Here is a 15,853-nt window from a genome sequence, read left to right on the forward strand (position 1 = left end):
CCATGGATATGGCTCCTGTCCAAACCCCTGGCAGACACACCACGGGCCCAAAACAAACTCATCGCCAAAATAGCTCTGGCCACCAGAAGAGCAATCGCAGAAAAATGGGGTAGCCCAGATACCCCAACAATGGACACAATTAAGCGGAAAATCAAAGACACTATAAAAATGGACGAAATGTCCGCTTTAATCCATGACACTACAAAACACCACAACAAGATCTGGGACCCCTGGTTCTATGAATTCCCAACCCTGCCATAAGAAATAAGAAGGGAACAATCCCCACCCGCTGGCGAAACACACACACCCACCACCACCTTCAAAACACAACCCAACCCACCACTCACAAAACCCACAAAACCCCTCTACGGAGAGCGCTTAATTGATAAAGACCTACACCCGAAACCGCAAAGACATTAACCAAGGGCGCACTCACACCGAGCCCACACATAAGAAAGGAAGAGAAAGTGGACTCACGAGGAGAACCACTACACAACAAACACCCTCCCACTAACCAGGGGAGATCAACACAAAAAGACCCATCCCACAGGACACACAATGACACCTCAAAACACCTCGAAACGAAACTCCAACAAGAACCAACACCCACACACACGATCAACCGTCACCACATACGACTACACGCACAACCTTCCAAAAGGCTACAAAAACCCACCACAGACGCAACGACAAGCAAACATCAGACTCACACCCCCCAACCCAATCCCTCCAAAACCCACAGACACTACAGAGAAGTGCTACAACCGAATTGCCTAAGCTAATCCCCCACAAACTCACACACACACCAGATGCCAGACAAACCCGACCCACAAATCAATAAGAGGATACGACATCAGAGCAAAGACAAAAGGACAAAATATTAGGATATCCAATCCCCCCCCCCTTCTTCTTTTCTTTTTGTACCCCACCCCAACCATTAGACAAGGAAAAGACGATACGAAACACATCTGTAACACTGGGCCAATGAACAAACGCCCAAAAACTAACTCTATAAACAATTGTATTGTATTTTGATCAACAAGAACGACCACTGCAAATAATGTATGAAACAAACTGTTACAGACATGTAAAACTGTTAAGCTTGATAAATTGTCATGTTAAAACATACCTGCTCTGTGAAACAGGTACTAATTATGCATCCCCAAGTTTTCTTTTCTGTACCCCAACCCCAAACAACAAAATCTTTCAAAATAAAGAATTTATAAAAAAAAAAATGTGCAATGATAAACAGCAGTAACTTATAGTAACGCAGCAGTTTATCATTTATGTTCCACGGGTTATTATTTAGTTTGTTTATGCTTAGTATATATCTCAGCCTGTACTGACACTAACTTAACCAATATTGTCTTCCTGCGCCATAAGCATACTATATAGGCTGTTTAAACCTTAACAGGCTACTGATTAAGTTAAGCTTGTTATATAAAAAATTTTTTGCAAAAAGTCATGCCATTACCTAGCCTGCATGTAACGGTATAAATACGCTGTTGTGGCGTCTTGACAAAGTTATGTACCTACCTGCACAATAAAAATAAAGAATTTTTACAAAAAAATGAAAGAACATCTGGATTTTTGTTATAATGTTCCAAAAAATGTTGTGACATGCCATGATTGGCATATCCCCTTCTTATATTATATATATGTTTTCGTATCCTGACCTTAAGGGGCCTTGATGTTTTTCCCACGTACTGGAGGCCGCATGGACATACGAGAACATGCACAACATTATTGGTGTTGCAAGTGATAAATGAGTTAATAAAAAACGTTTTCTTGTTAGTAAAAGAATAAAAATTGTCAATCTTTCTTTCTTTGTCCCTTCTCACTTTGCACCCCATACAATCACCACAGTAAAATAAACCTTTTTGTGTGTTCCTAATTTCGGATAGGAAACTCCCTTGTTCTTTTTCTATAAAACTTGTAGTGAGCATTTGTTTAAGGTTTTTTTTTTTTCCCAACACTTTTTTAGATCATTATCCTGCTGTAAGATATGCCAGTTTTTATCAAAAAAATTCCTTAAACCTCCTGCATTAGTATTACAGTCAAGAATAATTGGAACTTCCTCATTCATTATTAATTCTGGTTTAGTCTTCTAGTTAAGAAGGGCAGATCTGTCACAATTCCTAATTTTAAGGATTTCATACATCAGAGCTTTTTTATTATACCCCATGTTAAAGAATTGTTTGCTTAAAACGTCGGCTTGTTCCTTAAAGTCTATTATGTCGGTACAGTTTCCACCGAAGTCTTAAAAAATGTCCCTTGGGGATATTATCCAGCCAATCCTTAAAATGGCAGCCACTCCTATGGATGTTTTACATCAACTTGTTTAAAAAATGTTTTTGTTTTAATTTGTCCTTCTGATATGAAAATATTCCAATCCAAAAAATTGATACTAGTGTTATTAAATTAATGCGTAAGTTTGATGTTCCATTCATTGGAATTCAATAAATTAATAAACTCTGCTGCAGAGGCACAGTCTCCGCTCCAAATTATAAAGCTGTCATCAATATATCTTTTGTAGAGAACCAGGTTCTCCCCCCAGTCATGTCCTGAGTAGATTAAAGATTCTTTCCAATGGGAAAGAACAAATTGGCATAGCTGGGGGCGAACTTGGCTCCCATGGCCGTGCCTCTGCATTGGAGGAAATTATCCCCCTCAAATAAAAAAATAATAATTAGAGAGTATAATTTGAATGCCTTCCAAGATAAAAAGGACTTGGTCATTTGAAGAAATGTTAGATTTAGTTAGGAAGAAGTGGACTGCTTCTATTCCTTTTTCATGTATAATGCTGGTATATAGACATCATATGTTATAAGCAATAGCCCTTCCTCCCAGCAGAAAGATTCCAAAATATTTAGCAAACTTATTGTATCCTTCAAATATGAAGGACATTTTTTAACCTGGTTTTGCAACTGAATATCTATATATTTAGATAGGGGGGATAGTAGTGATTGAACACCGGAGACTATAGGTCTCCCCGGTGGATGTATCGGGATGTATCTTTATGGATTTTTGGCAGTGTATATAACAGTGGTATTCTTGGTGAATCTAGAATGAGGAATTTATGCTCCTGAATAGACAAAATTTCTTGCTCTAAGCCTTTATCAAGGAATTTAATATAGTCATTAGAAGGATTGGAGTTAAGTTTTTTACACGTTTCTTTATCCTCCAATTGGCGATAGCTCTCTTTTATATAATCTTCTTTTTTAGTTATCACAATCCCGCCCCCCTTATCTGCGGGTTTAATTATGATATTTTTATCTTTTTTGAGGTCTTTTAAAGCATTCCTTTCTATGTGTTAGATTTCCTCTATCTTGAGGTGGGTTTTCTATCTTTTTTATGTCCTCTAAACAGGCTCTTTCGAAGACTTTCATTCTGTCTGTTTTGAGATAGATCAGATAAAATGTAGATGATTTTTTTTTAAAGAAGTGTGTTTAAAATCATCTTCATTCTCACACATTATTTGTTTATCTAGGTCTTTGTTCATAATGAACCTTTTAAGGCATAATTTCCGCATGAACCTGTTAATATCTATATAGGCGTTAAATATACTGTTCTTTATGAGAAATATGAATCTCAAACTAAAAAGATGGAAAAATTTAGAAACTTCCTGGAAAAGCAAAATAAATATTATTAATGTGTATATATTGCCTAAATGGCTATACTTATTCTCTATGATTCCACTCAAAGTCCCTGGGCCTTGGTTGGCTATGATTCAATCCAGTTTCAATAATTTTATCTGGAATAATAAAAAACCTAGAATTGCTCAAAAGATATTAACTAAAAAACTGTCTAACGGAGGTTTAAATTTTCCAAGTATTACCTACAGTTATCATGCTAATATTATTAGACATATCTACCTCCTTCAGGACCCTGAGCAGGTCTTAGAACCATGGTATACTATTGAATCTGAAATGGTCCAAACAGACAGACTGCAACACTCGATGTGGATAGTTACAAAGAACTCTCTAATGAATTTGTTTAAGAACTCAACGATACTATTCCAAATTTTAGAAGAGTGGTTAGTAATTAAGAAAAAATTAGCCCTAGGAAATATGATACCCAAGTCATGTACAATAGACATACTGCAAATCCTTATAGAAGATCTTTCTTTAAAGAACTGGGCTAACGCTGATAGAATAAAGTTTTCACAAATTATGCAAGGAGATAATATTTTGCCATTTCAGAGCATTATTGATATTTTCCACATTCCATGCAGGGAAATTTTTACTTATCTGCGGATAAAAAACTATATTCATAAAAATGTGCTCAAATCGTCTTCTATGTATGCGAAAAAGTTGGAAGTTATATTTAAGTCTCAATCCATTAAAAAGAGCATGTCTGTTGCCTTATCAATGCTGGAAGTTCTTAAAGAGGCCCCCTATAGTTTGATTAAGAAGTGGGAACAAGATTTAGAACTGCAAATTTCTTTAGACGACTGGAACTCCTCTTTGAGCTGGGTGAATAAATATATCCATTGTTTGAACTTGTCGGAATGCCACTTCAAAGTTCTCTATAGATGGTATTATACACCTGCTAGACTAGTTAAAATGTTTCACTCTTCTGATCCAACCTGCTGGAGATGTAGTAGCCATTTAGGTACTTACATACATATTTGGTGGACATGTCCAGCTGTTAAGTCTCTCTGGTCTTGGGCTTTTAATATTTTTTCATCTATGACTACAAACAGAATTCCGGAGAATGCTGCTTCGGCTATCTTACATTTGAATTTGTCTTTCGATTCACAAAGAGATTTCTGTTTTGCCATTCACTCTTTAGCTGCGGTTAAAATCATTATCGCAAGACACTGGAAAGTATCTAAGCCGTTTGACAAACGACTATTGATAGATCAAATTAGGTTCCAATTATCAATGGAATATGAGATGATCAACAATGCGACTTTTACTTATAGGAAAAAGAAATGGTATTGCGAATGGTTAGACAAATATAGTATATTATTTGGATAGTTCTCCTATGGACAGAAATTTTTTTTTTTTTTTTTTTGTAATTTAATCTATATTAGATATCTGCATAGATAGAGAAAGATGGGATAAAATTAAAACAGAAGCCAATAACCTCAGTCCAGGGAAAGGGATTTATTTGTTTGATAAGATGCTCTACGGGTTTTTTTTTTTTTTTTTTTTTTTGTCGTGGTTAATCTATGCTGCTATGCTGGTCTATAAGTGAATATGTGATCATTGTGTTTGATTATGTACTATGTATCATAAATTACGATAAAATTATGTATTTGTTTGATACTTGTGCATACTTGTTGATCTGTATTAGTTTCAGCATATTCGTTGTCTATGTCAAATAATAATGAAAAACTTTTTCAATAAAGATATAATTAAAAAATATATATATATATTTGCTAGGCAACTAGGTGCAAATTTAAACCCTTTGGACAAAACTCTTTTTTATGATCTTTTTTAAAAAAAAAATTCAGATAAGGGGGCGGAGCCTGACCACCCATCGGATCAGACATGCTTTGTCTGAGCTTCCGCATCTGAGCCGGAATATCGGAGCTAACTGCCGGCCACAAGCAGATACCGACCTGAATTAGTGATCATAGTACTTACCAGGCGACGGCAAACCAGGCGATACCAAATAGGATCCCAAACGGCATCAAAGTAACCCGATTGAGGCCTGAAGCCTACACAAGCTTGAGCTGGGACGAGACAGGTGCTCTCCCAGTTCTCTGACCGGCGCTTTGCTGCCCCCCCCCCCCCTCTGGACCGGCGGGGGTGATCACGGTCCCCACGGGCGACCACCACTGCATACAGCAGCGCTTCAACACCCGTCCTGCCGAGGATCATGGACTGGGTGGTGTACCCCAAGATGGCCGACTACCAACTGCCTCGTGCACAGTACGATGTGGAAACCGAGCAGAGCACGTGTGAGCTTGGGCAATACTACACAGCAAAGTCGTACAACGGCTTCTGTGACAAGCTATCCGCCCACCTAACAACGCCTAAAGCACCGGCTGTGGAGAATATGTGGTGAAGAGGATGGGGCGGGAGACGAGCGGGACGTCCCTGGGCGCTCCTTTCATAGCACTACAACCCCACACGATGGACCCACCCGGGCCGAAGACCACCGGGGGAGCACTCCTGGAGCATCGGCCACTGACGCTGAGGATCCAACGCCGCAGGTGATTATCCACTGGGATCCAAAGTGATACCCTGCAGGGGAAGAACTCGACCTCCCACGTGACCAACCAGGTTCGCAGCAAAGAGGTGCAGGCCTTCATGACAGCCTGGGGCTACGGGGAGAACTTGCCTAGAACCTGCCTCTTGTCACCACACTACCCCCCGAGCCTGAAACCGAGCCGGGGCATAGGCTGAGCCGGGACTTTAAACCCCAAATGCGCAGACAGCTGGCGAGACTGCTCACAAGCTGGAATACTTACCTGGCAACGGCACACCTGTCTGTCTTTCCACTCCTTTGTGTGTTGCCACACGGAGAGCGTTGATACCTGTGACGTGGACTTAAGTATCCTCCATGCCCGCACAATATAGCGTATATGTTTAAATGTTTGCATAAGGAGGGGCACCAAATTGACAGCAAGCCGATGCATGATTTGTATGTTAGCAGAGACGCAGCGTCACAGTGCAAATGCACACATGAGGCATACACCTAGCATAGACATATACCAGCCCAGCTGGACACATACACACCTGATGCACCCACTGCCATGACGATATTGGGGGCACAGGGCCCGGCCCGTGATCTACACTAGTCTATATTGGGGGGTGGAGACCGTGGTTTTTTTAAGCTTATCGCCTTACCATGACATATATATAGCAGCACGCACCCGCACGCACCCACACGCACCTAGCCTGCAATACTCAGTTCATAGCCTGTACCAGCTTTGTCGCACACCCAAGGACACCCAGCATGATAACTTGTGATTAAACATGTACTGCTCAGGCACACCTTGCTTGAATAATGAGCGTTTTCTTGACAAAGTGGCTGACTCGCTTAGGAGTTTCTCATGTTTAAAGTTATTGTATACAACTTTTGTTTATCTGCTTCAACTCTTTTCACGCTGTACCTGTAATCAATATTCTGGATTACTTAATATCAAAGAAAGTACTAACGTATACCCCGTTGTAACAAATGTTTGACAAGCATGAAGATTGCCGTTGGGGCACCCCATGCACACTTGTTTTTTTTTTTTCATATGCACTGCAAAACTTAAATTTGTAAAAAATAAATTAATTAATTTTCAGATAAATTAAAAATTCTTATCTCCTCATTATCCTCTCTTTTTGTGGCCTCCAATTTCTTTCTTCCTCTATTTCTCCTTCTTCTGGTTCTCCTCGTCTCCTTTTCTGGGCAAATGGGATTCTTTTAAAACCCCCTTTGTTCTCTCCTCTCTCTAAAAAAGGGGATTCTAAATCACCGTCTTAATTAAGTGGTTGATACCGGTTAGATGTAGGAATGGGTTTAGGATGTTGCGGCAGAGTCCTATCTCCTCTCCCTATATTCTTCATTCTCCCTGGAAAGTTAGTCATATCACCCCTTCCCATATACTGAGGTTTATACCTAGGTCTCCTCTCAACAACCTGCCATTCTGATTGGGAGTTTCTAGAGGGATACGATGTTTCATTCCTTTTATCTTTTGTTGTTTTCCTAGAGGGAGGTTGTCTACGTCTAAATCTTGATTTATTTTGGTATCTTGGGTTTGGGGTCATATTATAAATGACATTATTTTGATTGGGATTTGGTATCTTTCTTATATTATTGGTGGCATAATCATGGATGTCTCTTTGGAACTTCCTCTTATTAACATTAAGTATGGAAGTTTCTAGTTTCTCTAATTTCTCTGTAATATGATTAGCCAAGGTATCAAAATCTTTGGTTCCTATAAATGGGTCCAGTTTTGCTTGGATCTCTTTAATTTTGATATCTAAAATTCAAATAATTAAATTACATATAAACATCAAAATAAAATGAAACAAAACTTAAAAAAACAAACATGTTTACAAAATACAAATACAAATACAAATTTAAATTCAAATTCTGGCCGATTTTGAAGGGAGGAGAGAACATTTCAGAAATATATTTATGATCATGTCTCCAGTCATACCTAAAATTTGCCTTAAGATTAGTCATCTCTTGTTTCGGGATATGGATGCCCAGGGCTAGGGTTTTGGTAACGTTTAGTTTATAGTAGGAGCATGCACTAAAGTGGGATAGGATTTTGTGAAAGTTGGGTAGGGATATGTATGGCTGTTCCAACGTAAGCAGGATGTCATCCGCAAATAGTGACAGCCATTGGTCTTAATCCCGTGTATGTTCGGGTCATTTCGTATTAATTGGGTGAGGGGTTCGAGCGCTAGTATGTAGAGCAGTGGGGAGAGTGGGCAGCCTTGTCTGGAGCCGTTGGATATGTGGAACGGTTTTGAGATGAATCCCCCATTAACCACCCTGGCTGTCGGTGATGAGTATAGTGCTTGAACAAGTGCTAGGAACTGTGGGGGGAATTTGAATTTCTGGAGTACCGCCCTTAGGAAGGGCCAGTGGAGCCTATCGAAGGCCTTCTCAGCGTCTAGGGATAAGAGGACACTAGGGGTTTTGCTCTCTTGCAGCTCATAGAGAAAGTCTAGGGTTTTCCTAGTGCCATCTGCCCCCTGTCTACCCCCGACAAATCCCACCTGGTCCTCCTGTATTAGGGAGGGTATTATTTGCGTCAGCCTATTAGAGAAAACTTTTGCAATAATTTTTACATCCGTATTTAGTAGGGAGATGGGGCGGAGGTATTGGCACCTATTCGGTGGTTTCCCTGGCTTGGGAAGAGTGGCCACGTGGGCCATCAGCATCTTTTGTGGCAAATGTCCTGTTTGTATGGCGTGGTGGTATACCCTTTGTAGGTAGGGTGCTAAGATTGGTGCGAATTGTTTGTAGTAGGCATTTGTCATTCCGTCTGGGCCAGGTGATTTCCCAGGTGGTAGGGATTTGATGGTATCCATGATTTCTTGCACAGTAATCTGGTGTTGGACAGCGTCCCTTTGGGTAGTGGAAAGTGTTGGGAGTTCCACCGTTCCGAGAAAGTCTTCTATTTCCGCATTGGTCAGTTGGTGCAGGGTAGGGTCTGTGCTAAGGATATAGAGGGAGTGATAATAGTCGGCCATACTGTCATTAATGTCTTGTGGGTTATGTATCTTTTCACCTGTGGCTGTAATCAGATGTGGGATTTTGGAGTTGGTCTGTTGTTTTTTAAGCATGGCTGCCTGAAGTTTCCCTGCTTTGTTGTCTTGGGTGTACGTTCTCAGGTTCAGTCTTGTTAGGATGTGGGTTGTTCTTTGAAAGGTTAACGCATTAATTTGATTGGTAATGTCTTTTATCTCTTTAGCTTGAGTATCTGTTGGGTTCAGGAGGTGAGCAGAAGTAGCGTCTCTCAACTTTCGTAGGAGGTCTGTGTGTTCTCTTTCTCGCTTGCGTTTAAGATGTGTTGCGCGGCTAATGAGGTGACCCCTTATGACCGTTTTATGGGCCTGCCTCTCAAAGTAGTTTTCCAGGTGTGACGCCAGTGATGCCGTGAATGTCTTGTCGTAGAGGAGGGAGTCGTTGAGGCGCCATGGCGGTTTGCCTCTATGTAGGTAGTTGGAGTTTAATGTCATCATCAGTGGGGCATGGTCAGACCACACTATGTTGCCTATAGAGCAGTCTTCTACTCGTGGGAGCAGAGTACCGGACGCTAATATATGATCTATTCTTGAATAAGTTTTGTGTACCTGTGAGAAGAATGTGTATTCCCTGTCTGAGGGATGTTTTGTCCTCCAGACGTCGTATAGGCTATGTTCATGGATACGTTTCGTGAATGCTTTGGTTTCAGAACCTAATTTGAGATGTTTGGCTGAGGTGCTTGGGGTCGTCGAGTCTATACGGGTGTCCATTGCGTGATTGTAATCACCACATAGGATTTTGGGGTAGTTCATGTCGTCTGACAGTTTATTGAGGACTTTATGTAGGAAGTTGCGTTGGTGGTCGTTAGGGCTGTAAAGGCATACTATGATGTATCATCTTGCATTGCAAGATGATGTATCTTCCTTCAGTGTCTGTTTTGACCCGTAGGGTTTCTATGGTTAGAGAGTTGTGGAGTAGTATAGAGACTCCTCTAGATTTGGAGGTGTGAGTTGCGTGGTATTGTGTTGGGTATTCTCTGTAGGCAAAGTGAGGGACCCTATTGGTCACAAAGTGTGTTTTTTGTATGCAGACTATATCTGCTTTGGTGCGTTTTATGTCGTCTAGTAGCATACGTCGTTTGTGTGGCGTGTTGAGACCTTTGGTATTATGTGAGTAGATGATCATGACAATTCGTATTTGTTGCAGTGAGTGAAGATGTTGCCGTATAATTTAGCGTCGGGAACCGGCTCTTCTGTGTGTCAGCTGTGTCGGGGGGGAGGTAGGCTTGTGTGGTGGGGTAGGATTTAACCAAGGAACGGTGGTTATGTACAAGGACCGTATGGTCTGGCACGCTAGTCGCGCCGCGGGGTTGAGGAGCTGGAGCTTCCAAGTACGTGGCTCGTGGGCTCCAATTGGAATATTGAGGTGGAGCTAAAACCATGTGTGGTGGGGTGGCAAACAATGTAACATAATAACAGTAGAATCTAACAGTGGGTATCATTGTCAAAGAGGCATGCAAGTAACAATGTAACAATTGACGCTATAGACCAAGTTGAATCTTGTATGTCTCACTCCAGTGATTAACGTGTCTATTCCCAGCCTCCCCGAGTTTGCCCACGTTCGTATCATCAGTTTGGGAGGGGGCTCTTCCCCATCCCCCCAGGGTCGTCCCAGCCACCTGTTATGTCGCCCTAAGCTTGGGGTACGTATGTAGGAGTACCTGCCGTATCAGGGGCTGAATGTAGGGGAACCTCAGAAGATTGCGGTCATTGCGGGGTGTCCATGCGCTGGCTTGTCGGCGCCTTGGGACGAGACTGGGTCCCGCTAAACTTCCAGCTACCGAAAGTCTAGCGTAGCAGTATGGGTCAGGGCATATGCCTGCTAGTAGGGTGGCTTCGTTAAGGCGAAGCTTGAGTAGTCGGCATTTGGGTCACTTGACCTTCCACACAAACCCTCTTGTCATTATTATTGAAGTGGGCATTTCGGTTGGGGGAGTGTGTACCTCTCCGTGCCGTTATAGCCGAATTGTGTCTGTCTCAGGTTGCCCAGACTTGGTTCCCCTTTTGCTATCTAGCACCATTGAACGTATATAATGCGGGTGTATCTAATGCTGCAGTATTGGGCCTAGGGAGATGGGGAGATAAGCCGGAGCGGGCAACGTGGGATGAATTGTTTATGCTTGGGCATTACCCGTGCAGCATTTGTCCCCTCTCAGAGTATTACCCCGGGGTGAGTTTTCATGTGCCCAGGAGGGTGGAGGTTTGCCGGGAAGGACACATCAACAAGGGAGACATCCTATAGAGGTGGCATTTAGTCAATATACATACATAAACATGTGTTAACTTATTTGCAAAGGAACATATATGATTAAACAGTGATACTTGCGTCAAGCCTGTCTATCAGTACTAGACAGATATGTCAGTTCATGTTTGTGGTGCGGCTCATGCTGCAGTCGATGGGACGGGTCTTCTCTGGAGATTCTTTCAGTAGGTCCCATTTTTCCAAGAAGCACTGGCCCTCCTCTGGCGTCGAGATGACTGTCGTCTTCCCTTGTCTGGAGAGAATCAGCTTCGTGGGGAAGCCCCACCTGTAGCGTATGCCATGTTTGCGGAGTGTTGTAGTGGTCTGGGAGTAATCTTTCCTGCGGCGTAGAGTGGCCGATGAGATATCCGCCATGATGCGTACTGATGGAAAATCTTCGTGTGGATCTCCCCTGCTGCGGTGGGAGCGGATGACCAGCTCCTTGATGTGGAAATAGTGAGCCCTAAGTAGAACGTCACGCGGTATGGAGTCAGGCAAATTCTTTGGCTTCGCCACTCTGTGGATTCTGTCTATTAGGAGCATGTCCGCAGGTATATCTGGGGCATACGCCCTCATGAGGCCTCGTGCGTAGGCTTGCAGATCGTCAGGAAGGACTGTTTCTGGCACTCCTCGGAGCCGTAGGTTATTTCTGCGTGCCCGGTCTTCGTGGTCCGCCATACGCATTTCCATACTTTCCATTTTACAGTGAAGCGCCTATAGGTGCTCCGAGACTGAAGATTGCGTGGAGGCTAGCTCCTGGTATTGTTTTTCCACCGCAGAGGTCCTGGCTGACAGGTCCTTCATCTCTTTCTTGATTTGATCTGCCGTCATCTGCCACGTGGAAATCAGTTTTGATGCCATCGCATCCATTGCTTGCTCGAAGTTGCTCCGTGTTAAACAGTCTAGGGACTGGGGGTCGTCCGGCGTTGTCGTCGGCGGGCTGGGTGTCATACCGTCCGCGCCCTCGTGCTCCGCCGTCCGCATTGTCTCCGCCGTAGAGGAGGATTTGTGGCAGAAAAAGTTCATTTTTTCTGCCTTGTTTGTAGCTTTCCTTGCCTTGGTTGTCGCCATTGTGCTTTTAGTCAGTTTAGGGGTTTCGGCTCAGTGATTATTGTAGGTTGGTGGAGCCCTCGTGCCGGAGCAGATTTTCAGACGTCCATCTTGCTCGGCGGAAAGCCACGCCCCCCAGGTATGTTATATTTTAATTGCAATTGATTGAATGTAGTCAATTTATATCCTTCACATAGATCTGAAATCTTATTTATCCCTAGTTGGAGCCAGGGTATAATATCTAGATCTGTCAATATATATCGTAAAACTTCAACTGGAGTATCATAGAATAGTCTATCTTTCAAATTTAGTTTCCTATAAAGTATTTTTGAGGTTATGACCATATCATTTAAAATATTATTAGAAAAAATATTTTTCTCCAGTGCAACTAAGTTTAATAGGCCTATCCAAACAAGAATAGGCAGTTTATACCTGGAACTATTTTCTTGTTCTATACTAAACCATGGTGAAATGTCTTGATCCGTATTCATCCACATTAATAACTGGGATGCTTTACAGGCTTCATGGATCCTAAATACATCCGGGAAAGCTATACCCCCTTTCGAATAGCTTCTGCGTAGTATTTCAAATGCAATCCTAGGGGGTTTATTAGCCCATATATAATTGGAGAATAAACTTTAAAACCGATTAAGTGTTTCTATGTTAATTCTAAATGGAATTGCCCTAACAAGATATAAAAGTTTCGGAATCAAAAATGCTTTAACCATATTTATTCTACCAATCCAAGAGGGTTCTAGTCGTTTCCATCTTATAATTTGATGTTGTAAGTTTCTAAATAAGTTTCCATAATTCGATTGAATTACACCAGTAATGTCAAAAGAAATCTTTATCCCCAAGTAATCTATCTCATCTTTAGCCCAGACTAAATGGAACTGTTTAGCTATTAATTCTTTTTCAACATCGCTTAACATATGTGATAGAATTTGAGTTTTTTTCATATTAATTTTGTAATTAGTGTCAGGAATTTTTCTAATTGTAAACACATCTCTTCCAAATTATCACTAATAACTTTAAACTCAAAAAGGGCTATCTTTCTTCCTGAGTTTCCAATCAAGTTATATATATATTATTATATGAATCCTTTTTTATTGTATGAAGTAAACTAACAACAGTGTTTTATTTATTATGCCATATGATACATCTGATTTATGGGCACACTTTATATGTATGGGACTTTCGTCTAAACGAATGGACAATCCAATGAATAGTCGTTTTAAATTCAGCCCACAAGCTACATTATATATATAAATGTGGTGTAAAATACACCACCTAGTGGAGCGCTAATACAAATAAAAGTGATAGAGGGGTTCACTTACAATTTTGTGTTGTCTTAAATTCAGGAATATGCTTTTAAACATACAATGAAGGGAACAAAGAGATAAGAAAACATATAGTGTAGATGGTTTTGGTGAAAATTAGTGATGAAAGTAAAAAACTGAAACCACTCATGGTCTGGAGCCTATATAATATTGGCTCCGGACGTATGCCTATATGTGCAAACAGGCAGATAATATATAGGTGGTAAATGTTATGCTCACCTAGTTGAGAGCCTTAAACTCCTGGCTCTGAGGGTGGTCAGTGATGTGCCAGTATGATGATCACAGCTGACTGAGGAAGCTCACAGACAAGTGAAATGTGTTTCGGCTTATTTGGACTTTTATATGGACTTTTATTTACAATTTTTATACTCCAAATTTCTGGTTTTATATTTACTTTTTATTTGGAATCAATACATTTTCTTTATCTATTGAAGTCCTTGGAGCCTCTTGGAATCTTTACAGGGAAGTGCCATCCCTTCATACTGGCACATCGCTGACCACCCTCAGAGCCAGAAATTTAAGGCTCTCAACTAGGTGAGCATAACATTTACCACCTATATATTATCTGCCTGTTTGCACATTTACCACCCATTGGGTCCCTTTTTCCTTTTGTTTCCTTGTCTTTGTGGAGGTACATCTCAGAAGAAGGGGTGTGTTGCTGCCCAAAGAGCACATAGGCTTACGTACGGAGCCAATTTTATATAGGCTCCAGACCATGTGAGTGGTTTCAGTTTTTTACTTTCATCACTAATTTTCACCAAAACCATCTACACTATATGTTTTTTTTATCTCTTTGTTCCCGTCACTGTATGTTTAAAAGCATATTCCTGAATTTAAGACAACACAAAATTGGTTGGGTAAGTGAACCCCTCTATCACTTTTATATGTATTAGCGCTCCACTAGGTGGTGTATTTTACACCACATTTCTATATATTGTTAATTTATTGTGGAAATAAGGGTATTCCACTTTATGTGTTTGAGCTGCTTTGTATTTTAGGCACTGAACAGTTTCACCCATCACCTCTGTAAAGAGGGTTTTTTGTTTAAATTTACACAAGCTACACAAAACCGTAAGTACGCATAACCGGAAGTGTTATGTGGAACGCAAGATCCTCGTACCAGAAGCAAAGTTTGGAACGCATAAGTCATCACCCTTGATTCCGGAACTGTGACGTGCCGGTTAGATGCCGGATTTTGGTGCCAAATTTAATTATATGTTGTGTATAAATGTCAGAGTTTGTATTGTGATTTTATGATGCACTTGAAAAAGACGATCAACGTCGAAACGCGTTGTGCTTTTAATTATTCTGAAAAATAAAGTATCCTGTCTATTTATCCACTGCTTCCTGGAAATTCCTTACCTGGTTTGTGGGGCAGCTGAACACGCTGGATACACCTTACCTACACGCTTATACAGTCGGAGCTTGCTATAAATGGATCTGGTAAATGTAAGTAGTTTTGAGCGGATCTGGCCATTCTATATATCTCTCAAACTATATTTCACTATGCAAGTATTTTTGTTTCTGTCTCCTATATAGACTTGTCACTCCTGTACTTAATTAAAGACTATCTGAATCTGTAAAGCACAAGCTTTCCATTCCTACTAAAATCTGAAATGCAGGCATCTGACACGCTAAGCCCCCACCTGCAAATTGCAATAGGACCTCACTTCTTCAAGCGAAAGCTTAAGACTGGAAACTCCATCCCATCTTTGAGTTATTTGTCTTACAACCCAATGAGGGCAAACCAACCACAAGTGACCAGTGGAGACTCGTCTGTGGCGCAGCGGGGGCAGTGTCCCACCAATTTTTGTTGTAATAAAAATAAATAAATGAAACTATCATTTTATTTTTCTGTTGGGGATTTTAACTGTTGATGTGTGTAAACTTTCACCTTTGAGATGTGTCTGATCAAACGTGGTATTTATGCCATTTAGGGTCCCATTCCTGTTTGGGGGGTGGGCGTTTAACCCCTTAAGGACCGGCCTGTTTTTGCGATGTTTGTACGTTAAGGA

Source organism: Pelobates fuscus, chromosome 2 (assembly GCF_036172605.1).
Source record: "Pelobates fuscus isolate aPelFus1 chromosome 2, aPelFus1.pri, whole genome shotgun sequence".
In the NCBI taxonomy this organism is placed as follows: Eukaryota; Metazoa; Chordata; class Amphibia; order Anura; family Pelobatidae; genus Pelobates; species Pelobates fuscus.